The following is a 9,247-nucleotide window of genomic DNA, read 5'->3' on the forward strand; positions in this document are numbered from 1 at the left end:
CTCCGCATTTGACAGCTCTGCAGTTTGACAGCTCCATTTGACAGCTCCGCATTTGACAGCTCTACAGTTTGACAGCTCCATTTGACAGCTCCGCATTTGACAGCTCTACAGTTTGACAGCTCCGTTTGACAGCTCCGCATTTGACAGCTCTGCAGTTTGACAGCTCCGCAGCCTGACGACACCCGCTATTCGCAATGGCAAATACCATACCCACTCTGCTCGTCCTTTCTATTACTTCTGCTCTCTCCCAACACACCATAACCACACACGGCTCATGCCCAGGATTACAAATGGAATACAAATATCTGGACTTTGGAATTGTTGATATGGTGAAAAGAGGGACACCGGACCGCCTGGGAGATTTTGATTTCTGCCTACCCGAAACCCGCGTTCTCCTTCGACATGCCATATTACCGACCCTCGCTATTCACCAAACGTGGGAACTTTTTATGCGCTCCCCCTCTTACATGCCACTGGGCAAACTCATCCTCACCAGAGATGGCCCTTGGAACCGAGCCCAGTGCCTCAATGGTTCTTACGTACTCTTTTCTGATGGTACACCCAAACAAACTCTAAACTGGACACTTCTAGACAACGGTGGCGGTGAGTCAGTTTATACTGACCGGAATCACCCCACAGACCGCCTAATTCATGGGTTTTACTGTCAAAGAGTGGATTCCACCCCACGCCAAACCATCCTGCAAGGAGTTTGCCTCTGAAGGTACTGCTGCGTCTGGGACATCGGACTCGCTTCTGGTTGGGACGGGAAAGCGTACCTTTGAAGGCTGGCATCACTCCGTTACACCTCCAGCAGAATGGGACACTACCGGACCCCAAAGGTGTGGAGGTCTCGCCACAAACCTCACATACCTGCTCCGCCAAGACCCCCTTCACCCCGCCGGTACCGCACCTCGACAAAGGGGGGAACTGTCAATATCCGAAAACCCCAACAATAATGACTTTTTGTCCACTTGGCATTCCAACACCTATGTGAAACTGATCTCTCAAATTGCTAAACAGACAACAACCAATGAGTGTTGGATTTGTGCCAATGCTCCTGCACACCTCCACAGCGGCATACCATTTCTTGGAGTACCCCTCACCCTGCAACAACATCTCTCCGCTGACGTGCAATCCTGGAACCTGACTGCCGTGAACTTGACTTACCAATACATCTATCTAACTGGACCCACAACAGGTGACCTTTGCCGGAAGTTCAGCGGGAATGACAAAGTTATCGGCGAAAGCACCTGTAAGTACACCATTGACATTACTTTAAACGGCAGGATTACCCTATGGCACCAGGGCAACCCCTCTATCCACCCCAATTTAATGTCTTCATGGAAACGCGTAATGAGCTTACCTGACTCCTGGAGCCCCTCCCCGGTCTCCCAATGTTTCTTCCGTGCCTTCCTCACTTGCCGCATAGACTCGTGTCTACAGGGGCTGTTCTGGGTTTGTGGCCACCGCGGCTATGTATGGGCCAGTCCCCACTCCCGCGGCACTTGTTACCTTGGCCTGATCTTACCTGGGGTCCGGGTCACACAAAACCTACCCCCCGGGAGGAGACGCAATAAGAGGGCAAAGGACTTATCGCAACTCTCCGACGTGGCAGCCAATAGTGAAACTTATGACTGGGCTCTCTTTCCTGCGTATGGAGCCGGCTCCAATCACGTTGATATCCTTAAATTAACGGACATCCTACTAAATTTCATGGAAGAGTCCAATGCGGCTACTCAATCTATCCTGACGGAGTTGACGGAAGTCAGGCAGACCGCGATACAGAACCGCCTTGCTTTGGACTACGTTCTTGCCTCGACTGGAGGCGTTTGTGCCCTTGTCGGAACCGAGTGCTGCACACACGTGTCCGATCAAACCCTTAATATCACTGGACACCTTAACAACATCCATAAACTAACGGATGAGCTTAAAGACATCCAACATGAAGGACTGTCAGATACCCAGCTGTGGAGCTGGCTGCCTGGGTCAGGCTGGATAAAACAACTCCTAGGGAACGGACTCCTGATCCTCATTACTGTAACCATCTGCATTGCTGTCTTCTGCTGCGCAATCCACTACTTCCCGATGTGCTGCCAGACTTGCGGCTCTTGCCTTCCGACTCTTCGCCCGCGATCAGCTACTGCCTACAGACTGCCGGCACCAGGAACCCAGGCGACTCCCATCGAAATGGGACCCTTGAAGAACTTCCAAAATCCGGATTCTAGGTATGACATGTCAGACTTTTATTGATTGTGCGGAGAGAAGGATTGCGCGGTTTTCCTACCTTCGCAATCTTATCTCCGAAGGGGGGAACTGTCGCCGGAAATCACCCCCCTTCATTTACACGTGTACCGCACAAGCACCACACACATACACGCATCTCCCCTCCCTGACCCTAGAGATGCCCCTTTAGAGGGTCATCTCTTAAAAGCCTTCCGTAGATAAGGAAGCGCTAGACTGACAGCCTTTCGCCATAGCGCTCCGCTTCGCCCTATTTTTACTGTGAGTAGACCGGGCGCCTGAACTCTAGGTCAAACAGTGGCCGCCTCAGCCAATCACCATTTCCGAACAGCGCCCCTTGCGGCGGCCACGCTGGTACTGCAAGCCGCAAGCGTCTGTTCCCTCACCTTTTGACAGCTCTCAATACAATGTTTCCAAGTTCAATTGACCGTGACTGATTTAATCAAAATGTAGCAAGTTGCTTCCGAAAAGTGAAGGTACTTTGAACTTCAAGGACCATATTCTTTATAAATTCACCAAAAATCAGCCGTACATCGGATTTTCATCGGACCACTTTTATTTGACTACATATTACAAGGACTATCAAAGGGGGGTGACCTGATACATGGCAACCATAATCCTTTGACCGAGCGGTCACGTACTCTGCAGCGGACGTGACAACCTTGACGACCATCGTGATGGGCTCAGACAGAAGGCTATCAGGGACACAATAACTTGCATATTTTAGTGTATTCCGCATGGACTTTCACAAAGGGCTCTGACCGGATTCCCCTCAGGGGGCAGGAAACTTCACCCTTCCCTTTTGTCTCTAAAATGACTCATGTGGGGAGGGGAGAGGAGACTCCAGCCAGGTGTCAGGGCACTCAGATTACCTGTGTAGCCCCTCCTCGACTCCTCCTAATTTTAATGTAATCATGATGTAAATATGATGTAATTCTGGGGGTGTAGCTTCGGGGATTAGCAACTAATAAAAGTTAGGGTCTTCCTTTGTTCGGGGCTTCCATCTTGCTTCACTTCGTGGGCGGTGGGAGTCCTGTCGCGACAGTCTTTTCTTAAATAAAGACCGAGCCTACTGGCTGCTGTTTTGCTCTGAATTGCTCTGGTCGGTGTCTTCATTTGTCCAAGAGAGCCCTCTGACTTTCCGGTAACACCTCCAAGGATGTGGACAGGCTGCTTGGACAAGTGAAACTGACCACCTTTCTCCTTGATCATCCTGGCTCATAAAAGTGAACCGGGAAGGGCTGGGTGATGGGCTCTGCAGGGTGGTGAATGCTTCCCTCTGTGAGGGAGCCTTCCCAGACCCGCTGAAAGAGGTGGTCATTAAACCGCTACTTAAAAAAACATCTTTAGACCCAGCCAATTTGGCCTGGCATGCTCTGGTCCAGGGGGTCGCGAAGAGTCGAACAAAACTAAACGACTAAACAACAACAACAACAATTTGGCCAACTATCGCCCAGTCTCAAATTTACCATTCTTGGGCAAGGTGATTGAGCGGGTGGTTGCCGAACAACTCCAAGCACACCTGGAGGATGCGGACCATTTGGATCCCTTCCAATCGTGATTCAGGCCTCACCATGGGACTGAAACTGCCTTGGTCGCGCTGGCTGATGATCTCCGGTGGGCTAGGGACAAAGGTGAGAGCTGTTTCCTAGTTCTGCTGGATCTCTCAGCGGCGTTTGATACCATCGACCATAACATCCTTCTGGACTGTCTAGAGGGGCTGGGAGCTGGGGGCACTGTCCTACAGTGGTTCTGCTCCTTCCTCCTGGGCCGTGGCCAGAAAGTGGTGGGGGGGGATGAGTGTTCAGACCCCTGGGCTCTCACTTGTGGGGTGCCTCAGGGTTCCGTCCTCTCCCCCATGCTTTTTAACATACATATGAAGCCACTGGGAGAGATCATCAGGGGGTTTGGGCTGGGTGTTCATCAGTATGCGGATGATACCCAGCTCTACCTGTCCTTTAAATCAGAACATGTGAAGGCGGTGAAGGTCCAGTGTGAGTGTCTGGAGGCGGTTGGAGGATGGATGGCGGCTAACAGATTGAGATTGAATCCTGACAAGACAGAAGTATTCTTTTGGGGGGACAGGGGGTGGGCAGGTGTGGAGGACGTCCTGGTCCTGAATGGGACAACTGTGCCCCTGAAGGACCAGGTGCGCAGCCTGGGAGACATTTTGGACTCACATCTGTCCATCGAGCTACAGATCAATTCTGTGTCCAGGGTGGCTGTTTACCAGCTCCATCTGGTACGTAGGCTGAGACCCTATCTGCCAGCTGACTGTCTCGCCAGAGTGCTGCATGCTCTAGTTATCTCCCGCTTGGACTACTGCCATGCGCTCTACGTGGGGCTACCTTTGAAGGTGACCCAGAAACTACAACTACCGTAATCCAGAATGCGGCAGCCAGACTGGGAGCTGGTGACTGGGAGTGGCCGCCGTGACCACATAACACCAATCCTGAAAGACCTACATTGGCTACCAGTACATTTCCAGGCACAATTCAAAGTGGATGGGGCCAAAGACATCTCACTTGAAATTTAGGACGGTAATTTATTATTATTATTCTCTTAGATGGCTTAACACACGCACAGCCACTGATTCCAAGGTCCCTGGAGGCTCAGTGAGGAGCAGCGCCCATTTCCGGCTGGTTTTCCAGCAACAATCCCTTTGGGAGAGAGAGGATGTGGTCCTGGGATGCCCTGCTCTGGGTGCGAGGGGATTGCTACCGTGGCCTCCGTGGGGAGCTGCCCTGGGAGACACTGGGAAACTGGTCCCCAATGCAGCAGCCAGACTCTGGGCTGGAATCCCTCTCTTTATCCCTGGCCTTTCTCTCCCACCTTTTTTTTTGGGGGGGTGTCTAGTCCACCTCCTCGTCCAGCTTTGGAAAAGCATTTGCAGATGTTTCCTCTGTTGTGCAATGGGACTCCTTTGTTTAAAGAAGGAGATTTCGGGGGAGTCATTGTTTTTCTGAAAGGGGGGGCGGAAGGCCAACTGAGGAAGGAGAGCGTTGCAGCCCTGGCCCCTCCCTGGCAGGACCCTCTCCTCCTCCCTGACTTGGGGTCCCCCCCCTGCAGGAGCATATCAGCCCCCCCCCAGGCCTCCTCCCCTGCTGCAGTCCTGGGACCCCCACCAGATCCCAGAAAGAGAGAGAGGGGAGACTCACCAGATCCCAGGAGGGGAGAGCGAGGCAGCCCTTGCAGGAGAGACACCCAAGCAGGAAAGGACTGGGGAGGGGGGGGGCTTGGCTCTGGAGGACCTACCCCCCCTTTGCTTCCTGTCCCCTCTAGGAAGGCAGCTCACTTCCCTTTAACCCTTGCAAGGCCAGTCCCGCCAGCTCAGCCCTCTCTCGTCTTCCTGAACCTCAGCTCTTTATTATTTTGAATGGCTCTAAGGGGGCAGCTTCCCCCTGGATCCGCCTATGGCAAGGGATCCTTTGGGGGGGGCCTTTGGCTCTCGGCTGGGCTCTGAGCATCTCCCTCTGTCCCTTTTTTGGGGGGTCCTTTGGCTCTTGGCTGGTCTCTGAGCATCTCCCTCGGTCCCTTTTGGGGGGGCCTTTGGCTCTTGGCTGGGCTCTGAGCATCTCCCTTGGTCCCTTTTTTGGGGGGGGCCTTTGGCTCTTGGCTGGGCTCTGATTATCTCCCTTGGTCCCTTTTTGGGGGGACCTTTGGCTCTTGGCTGGGCTCTGAGCATCTCCCTCGTTCCCTTTGGGGGGGCCTTTGGCTACTGGCTGGGCTCTGAGCATCTCCCTCGGTCCCTTGGGGGGGGGCCTTTGGCTCTTGGCTGGGCTCTGAGCATCTCCCTCGGTCCCTTTTTTGGGGGGCCTTTGGCTCTCGGCTGGGCTCTGAGCATCTCCCTCGGTCCCTTTGGGGGGGCCTTTGGCTCTTGGCTGGGCTCTGAGCATCTCCCTCGGTCCCTTTTTTGGGGGGCCTTTGGCTCTCGGCTGGGCTCTGAGCATCTCCCTCCGTCCCTTTGGGGGGGGGGCCTTTGGCTCTTGGCTGGGCTCTGAGCATCTCCCTCGGTCCCTTTTTTGGGGGGGCCTTTGGCTCTTGGCTGGGCTCTGAGCATCTCCCTCGGTCCCTTTTTTGGGGGGACCTGTGGCTCTTGGCTGGGCTCTGAGCATCTCCCTCGGTCCCTTTTTTGGGGGGCCTTTGGCTCTTGGCTGGGCTCTGAGCATCTCCCTCGGTCCCTTTTGGAGGGGGCCTTTGGCTCTTGGCTGGGCTCTGAGCATCTCCCTCGGTCCCTTTTGGAGGGGGCCTTTGGCTCTTGGCTGGGCTCTGAGCATCTCCCTCGGTCCCTTTGGGGGGGCCTTTGGCTCTTGGCTGGGCTCTGAGCATCTCCCTCGGTCCCTTTGGGGGGGCCTTTGGCTCTTGGCTGGGCTCTGAGCATCTCCCTCGGTCCCTTTTTTGGGGGCCCTTTGGCTCTTGGCTGGGCTCTGAGCATCTCCCTCGGTCCCTTTTTGGGGGGTCCTTTGGCTCTTGGCTGGGCTCTGAGCATCTCCCTCGGTCACTTTTGGGGGGGGCCTTTGTCTCTTGGCTGGGCTCTGAGCATCTCCCTCGGTCCCTTTGTGGGGGGCCTTTGGCTCTTGGCTGGGCTCTGAGCATCTCCCTCGGTCCCTTTGGGGGGGCCTTTGGCTCTTGGCTATTCTCTGAGCATCTCCCTCGGTCCCTTTGGGGGGGCCTTTGGCTCTTGGCTGGGCTCTGAGCATCTCCCTCGGTCCCTTTGGGGGGGCCTTTGGCTCTTGGCTATTCTCTGAGCATCTCCCTCGGTCCCTTTGGGGGGGCCTTTGGCTCTTGGCTGGGCTCTGAGCATCTCCCTCGGTCCCTTTTTTGGGGGGGCCTTTGGCTCTTGGCTGGGCTCTGAGCATCTCCCTCGGTCCCGTTGGGGGGGCCTTTGGCTCTTGGCTGGGCTCTGAGCATCTCCCTCGGTCCCTTTTTTGGGGGGCATTTGGCTCCTGGCTGGACTCTGAGCATCTCCCTCGGTCCCTTTGGGGGGGGGCCTTTGGCTCTTGGCTGGGCTCTGAGCATCTCCCTCGGTCCCTTTTGGGGGGGGCCTTTGGCTCCTGGCTGGACTCTGAGCATCTCCCTGGGTCCCTTTTTAGGGGGGCATTTGGCTCTTGGCTGGGCTCTGAGCATCTCCCTCGGTTCCTTTTGGGGGGGGCCTTTGGCTCCTGGCTGGACTCTGAGCATCTCCCTCGGTCCATTTGGGGGGGGCCTTTGGCTCTCGGCTGGGCTCTGAGCATCTCCCTCTGTCCCATTTTTGGGGGGGCCTTTGGCTCTCGGCTGGACTCTGAGCATCTCCCTCGGTCCCTTTGGGGGGGGCCTTTGGCTCTTGGCTGGGCTCTGAGCATCTCCCCCGGTCCCTTTTGGGGGGGCCTTTGGCTCTTGGCTGGGCTCTGAGCATCTCCCTAGGTCCCTACGCCAGGAAGTGGAGGAGCAGCGCAGCCTTGCCGTACTCCTTTCCCAATTTTGAAGCAATCAGTTGTTCCATATCCAGTTCTAACTGTAGCTTCTTGTCCCACATAGAGATTTCTCAGGAGACAGATGAGGTGATCTGGCACTCCCATTTCTTTAAGAACTTGCCATAGTTTGCTGTGGTCGACACAGTCAAAGGCTTTTGCATAGTCAATGAAGCAGAAGTAGATGTCTTTCTGGAACTCTCTAGCTTTCTCCATAATCCAGCGCATGTTTGCAATTTGGTCTCTGGTTCCTCTGCCTCTTCTAAATCCAGCTTGCACTTCTGGGAGTTCTCGGTCCACATACTGCTTGAGCCTTCTTTGTAGAATTTTAAGCATAACCTTGCTAGCGTGTGAAATGAGTGAAATTGTGCGGTAGTTGGAGCATTCTTTGGCACTGCCCTTTTTGGGGATTGGGATGTAGACTGATCTTCTCCAATCCTCTGGCCACTGCTGAGTTTTCCAAATTTGCTGGCATATTGAGTGTAGCACCTTAACAGCATCATCTTTTAAAATTTTAAATAATTATCACTTCCACTGGCCTTGTTATTAGCAGAGTCCAGTTCTGAGTTTGTGCAGATCTATCTTTCAATCCAAGTACAGTTCTCCATGAGTGACCCTCTCTTGACGGTCAGTTGCATGCAGGGCTCAGTTCTGACACCTCTCAGGTGGACACCATTATAAGAGTCAGTTCCGGCACCCTTTTTTCTGGAAAAAGAGCATTGTGGCATGTTTGTTTTGATGATGATACATGCAATAAATGTAAACCAAACATATTGAAATTTGACTGCGTCTGTTCCTTTTCTTTGTGCTTTAACTTTGCAAATGAAGATTTATACTAATGCACTTTGCCATATTTCCTGGTACAAGTGCTGAGATAGGAAGCTTTCCAATATTACTAGCAGAGTTTATGAGGAGTAAGGATTCTTCTTCTTCTTCTTTTATTTTTTTATTTTCAATGCAGAATCATAACAAAAATTACAAACATTGAATCCAAAATAATACTACACAAAGAAAAAAAAAGGAACAGACAAAAAAAACAGAAAAGAAAAAGGAAAAAAGCGCAGGAAACAAAACTAAGCTATACATAAACGAAAAAGCACACATCTACAGAAAAAAACCATATCATTACGTACATATACACGTATTGACTTCCTTCCTTTGTTCTAAGACCTCAAAAAATTTACTCTTACTATCTTGTTGTGTCTAATTAGATTACTTCCACCTTTGTACTTTTTTTTTAACACCATTTTTCTTTTTCTTTAACCCTGTAAAGCATCATTCATTACATACCAATATATGTACTCCAGAACAATGTTTTTTCATATACTCTATAACACAACCCCATTCTTTTAATAATTTCTGGTCCGATTGTCCCCTTATGTAAGCTGTGAGTCTTGCCAGATTTATGTATTCACAAAATTTAATTTGCCAATCTTTCACTGATGGAATTTTTCTCCCTTTCCAGTTTTTTGCTATAAGCATCCTGGCAGCTGTTGTTGCATAAAGGAATACTTTCCTTTGATTTTCGGGAATATCATTTGTAATTAAACCTAAAA

General features: G+C 52.2%; 2 protein-coding genes across 7 annotated transcripts in view; both read right to left on the bottom strand.

Moving 5' to 3' along the window:
• LOC310843479 (uncharacterized protein) overlaps positions 1-5,483 on the bottom strand; it is a 47,854-nt gene extending 42,371 nt beyond the window's left edge. Inside the window, exon 1 of the mRNA XM_083736941.1 lies at positions 5,400-5,483. The gene's annotated coding sequence lies outside the window, so the exon portion shown is untranslated. The remainder of the gene's footprint in view (positions 1-5,399) is intronic.
• LOC310843307 (uncharacterized protein) overlaps positions 1-9,247 on the bottom strand; it is a 154,944-nt gene that overhangs the window by 25,857 nt on the left and 119,840 nt on the right. The window lies entirely within an intron of this gene.

Source organism: Podarcis gaigeae (assembly GCF_964106915.1).
Source record: "Podarcis gaigeae genome assembly, chromosome: 4".
NCBI classification, from domain to species: Eukaryota; Metazoa; Chordata; class Lepidosauria; order Squamata; family Lacertidae; genus Podarcis; species Podarcis gaigeae.